We start from the raw sequence: 4,512 nt of genomic DNA on the forward strand, positions 1-4,512 counted from the left end.
CGCTTTTTAGTTTTCCTGTTGTAAATATACATAGGAAAAGGTGTTTGCCAGGTCGAAGTCATTGCTCCAAAAAAGAAGGGAATAATGAAATAATATAAATAGTGAAGGGCCCAGCACCTCCAGTAAAAGTTATCAACTTTGAAGATCAAACTGACACATCATTTCTTGTATTCATGTATCAAACTGATACATCTGCACCCCAGTAATGCAGTGTCAACAGCACTGATTGTCTGTGCTTGTAGCTCCTGTTGAGATCATTAGCTGGTCATTTTGTGCAAGGTCTACAGGCACTCATGTCTCTAAAATGTATGAAGTCCATATTTGTAGGGAGTTATTTCACATGTGGAACTAGAAAAGAAAGAACCTCCAGTGTCCAGAAAGCCTTCCCCCCCTATCTCCAGTCTTATCAGTAAAAGGCTGTGATTTATTTCAGTCTGGATCAGACAAATGAGGCTTTCATCCAGTAAAGGTTTGAATTTAGGGGGAATAGGGCTGGGTTTACTCCTTAAATATCTTTTGTAAATAGGACCTTTCTCGGTCAAAACTGAATTAGTATTTTTGAGGTTTTGTTTCTCTCCTCCACAGTGCTAAAATAATGTTTTCTCTTTTGGAAGATCTTTTTAAAAATATATTGTTTTGTTAAGCTATACCCCCACCTCTCCACACCCTGCCCTCTGGTCTGACTGTCAACTGAAAGCTGAGCTTAATGATGGGTAGAGTTTCTTTATTTTTTGTCTGTTATTTTTTGCCAAAATGTCCTATCTACTCTACTTTCTCACTTTCTCTTCCTCCCAAGAGCAAAATAGAGGCTTACTTGCTGTAGTGACATTTTTGAAAATCTGCATGGCAGCATCACTATTGCCTATGGAATAGTCATCATGTTCAATTTTGTTGATCCTGTATTTGTTTGCTGAAAAGCAAATCCATCTATTTATCTTCAAAGTCTATTTTCCCAGGTTTCCCTTGCTTAAAGAACTATACTCAGCTAGAGCAGAGTCCTTGACTGCAAAAAGCTTATGATATTAATGTTTTGCTCTGCTGTTCTAATGATCAGTGTGATGTTTTGAAAGTGTTCTGTCTTGTCAGCCCTGTTGTTTTTGCAGTCTGTGTTGATTTGGATGTCAGCTATGTTTCCAATAAACTTCTGAACCCTGAGTACTTTCTAGCAGGGAAGAAAAAAGCTGCTTTGTTTACCATGCTATGAAAATTAAAGACCAAGAACTTTCAAAAATAGGAGCCTATAGTTAAGATCCTCTAGCCTATGTTTAGATTTCTAAAGCAGTGCCCTAATTTTTTAAAGGGCTGAGGATCCAAAGGGTCCTGTTTGGCTCAGTACTCTGGACAGGTTTTTAGATATTCCAGATGAGGAGGGTTTAATATTTAATATAAAATTGGCTTAGTTGTAGGTATTTGGTGTTGCTTGGGATGTTGATTGAGTGGAGTGATACAACAATAGTCTGAACTCACAGCTCAAATACAATGCAGCAGTTGCACCCTACAGCTGGATCACAACACAAATGCGATTTGCATCACAATATCTCCCCAGGACTTCTTCAGTGTAAAGTGGACTGTGATAGCTCCTGATGATCATTAGTGTGTAGTGGTATTTCAAGGACTTCTCAGTAGCAAAATCTGTAAATGTTGGTTGCAGTTGCAGATTGGGTTGTGCTTTAGTACCTGCTTGTGATTCTTGGGGAGCTTGGAAGGTGAGGACTAAAATTTCCTGGGCTAAAATGGGGTCTCTATTCTGAACAATACTCTTCCATATTTATTTTTAGATAAAATTTCCTGCTGTGTTTTCAGGCAAGAACAAAATAAATATGCTTTAAAAAAAAAAGTTGGAATGGATACCCTTCACTCTGTCAAGTTTTATTTATGGAGGGAGTTTTGACATATGAAATTTGGAGTAAAATTTCTCTTGCTGTGTTTTCAAGCAAAACCAAAGCAAATGGTTGTTGCAAATACATAGCTGGAAACAAATGATCTTGCTTTCATGCCAACAGTGCGAGGGCTGAAGGAAAGAAGCTTATGATGCTTATGACTGAATGTAATTTTCTTTTATATAAGGAGAACAAGATACTGGCTAAATCAACTTCTAGGACAGAGATGAGCCTAAATATTTTATTCAGGAACTTTAAAGCCTTGGAAGAGAACTGGACAGGGAGAAGTGAAAGCTCAGGTACGTCTTCTCAATTCCCAGGCAGCAGCAGACTTTGAGATTTTTCAAGGGTTTCTTTTCCATTTCTAGCTTTTTGGGAGGTGTCTGCGTAGAGAGGAGAAAGCACTCCTGCATTCTCTTGTGAATGCCTTCCAATCCTCATGCCCTTATCCAACTCTCCCACTAAAATTCACCTTCTGAGGAGAGGCACAGCAGAGAAACCCATTTTCTGGAGCTCCTGGGCTGGCCCAGATTGCACCAGAGGTTGCGGTGTAGCACGGGCAAATCTGCAGAGCATTCCCCAGGGTCCGACTCCTGTGATGTACTGATGTGACAATATCTTAGAAGTGTGAAATGAAATTGTATAGAACATAATGACCATCTTCTGGATGTTTCCATGTCCTTTGTCTTTCTACAAACAGCTGCAACCCAACTTGTACTTGGCTATTTTTAGTGTAGAGGTCAGCCTTAGAAATGTGTCCTCAAGTGCTCCTTGGCAACACCAGGCAGCTGGGTTTGCCAGTGGATAAACTGGATTTCCTAGAAGCTAGTGAGAATCTAAGCAAGTCACCCAAAAGTCAGTACCTGAGCTGGGAGAGCAACTGTGGAGCCTGGATTGCTCTACCTCTTGCTGGAGACAAACCTCCTATTGCTAATATAAGGAAGAGGGTCAGAAACAAACAGCAAATATGATAATATTTAAGGTATCGATATTTTTTCTTTTTGTTGGTTTTTTTTAAGAATATAACAATTTAATACATTTTTAAAAATTATTTTTTAACTATAGCACATGCATCTACCATTTTGAGCATTAATCTTGAAGCCAAGATATGCCTTTTGGGGATTTTCCTATTAATGAAGTAACTTGCTGCAGAGATGCCATAATAGCAATCTACATGCTCTCTGGCCAAAGTACCACTTAAAGTTTTAGCTTCTTCTTGAATACGTTGGTTGGACACATGCCGTTTTTAGAAGCTAGATATTTTTTATTGGATTTGATGGGAAATATAAATTGGGTTTGGAAAAGGACTAACCCTTCAAGCCTTCGATTCTCCCTATTAAGATTTTCCTTGCAACTTGGCCTCTTTTAAACTCCCATCTCGTGCATACTCTTTTCTAATCTGATACCTCAGTGTACATATCTAAACATGATCAGTGACAGTTTTAGCTGCGGGGTGAGACTTTCTGTGACAAGGGCAGTGAGCTCTGATTTGAGACCATTCATTGCAAGTGACTTCAGCTGTCTCTTCAAGTGACATCCAGCTACTTGAGGAATGGGGGATGACGAAAGTTCTTTGGACAGAAAACTTTCACTGACAAGAAGGTGACAGGTCCTTGCACAGCTGGTCTCTGATATGCCTTGGAAGAGGCCTACGTAGTTACTAATTTAAGTTTAGTGGTGGCTGCAAGCATGGAGCAGACAAGTTCTTGTAGATTTGTAACTCATCTGCACGAATGACAGGAGTTGGAGCTACACTTACGGTGCTGGCGTTGTTGTATAACATTTCCAATAGCCCATGTTTATTTAAAGAGCTAAGTAAACTGAACTGCAAGCTATTCTCATTAGTGCTTCTGAACATGTAGCTGAATATGGTGTATTCTGTTAATTTGTTCATATATTTAAAGTGGATACTGACCTTTTTTTAATGGTCTGTCAAGTTACAGTAATGGTATCCTCACTCTTGGGGCTGTCTATTCCTTCATTTTTTTTTTTCCCCAACCTGTCCTAATTTTCACCAATGTCTATCAGTTTTTCAGCTCTTGAGGTGCTATCAATAATGAAAACTCTAATGCTTGGGAAGTGGGTGGCTGGTTGTGTTTTTTTTTTTTTTTTTTAATAGGGGCTTCTTGCCTTGCTCAGAACAAATGCATGCAACTCCCCTCCTAAATCGTCGTGTTCCCTGCCACCATTGCTCCTGTTGGCACTAACACTGGAAGGAAATCAAAAGATCCTTCCAAACCAGGAGAGTGATGTGGCATCCTGAACACACAGACACACAGAGGTGAACTCTTTCCAGTGCGTGAAGGGTAAGTGCTGCCCATTGCACGGGGAGCTGTGATACTTTTTTTGCTGTCATCTAGTTGGGAACAGGGGTGTTTTTATGCCAGCTCTGCCACCAACCACTTGTGAGCTGCTGTCAAATTGCTGTACTATGGCACATAAGTACCTGCTGATGGCTCACATATCTCTGTACGTGCAGTAAAGCTTAAAATGTTGAAATCATCTGCTGTGCCGAGTCCTCACCAGTGAAGGAAGTGATTACCCTCTGAATATCAGGCAGCTCTTGGATGGTAACCTCAAAAACTGGAGGCTCCTGAGGGCCAGCCATAACCCCAAGAATTAAGGGGACCCC

Source organism: Corvus brachyrhynchos, unplaced genomic scaffold (genome assembly GCF_000691975.1).
Source record: "Corvus brachyrhynchos isolate BGI_N302 unplaced genomic scaffold, ASM69197v1 scaffold26, whole genome shotgun sequence".
NCBI classification, from domain to species: domain Eukaryota; kingdom Metazoa; phylum Chordata; class Aves; order Passeriformes; family Corvidae; genus Corvus; species Corvus brachyrhynchos.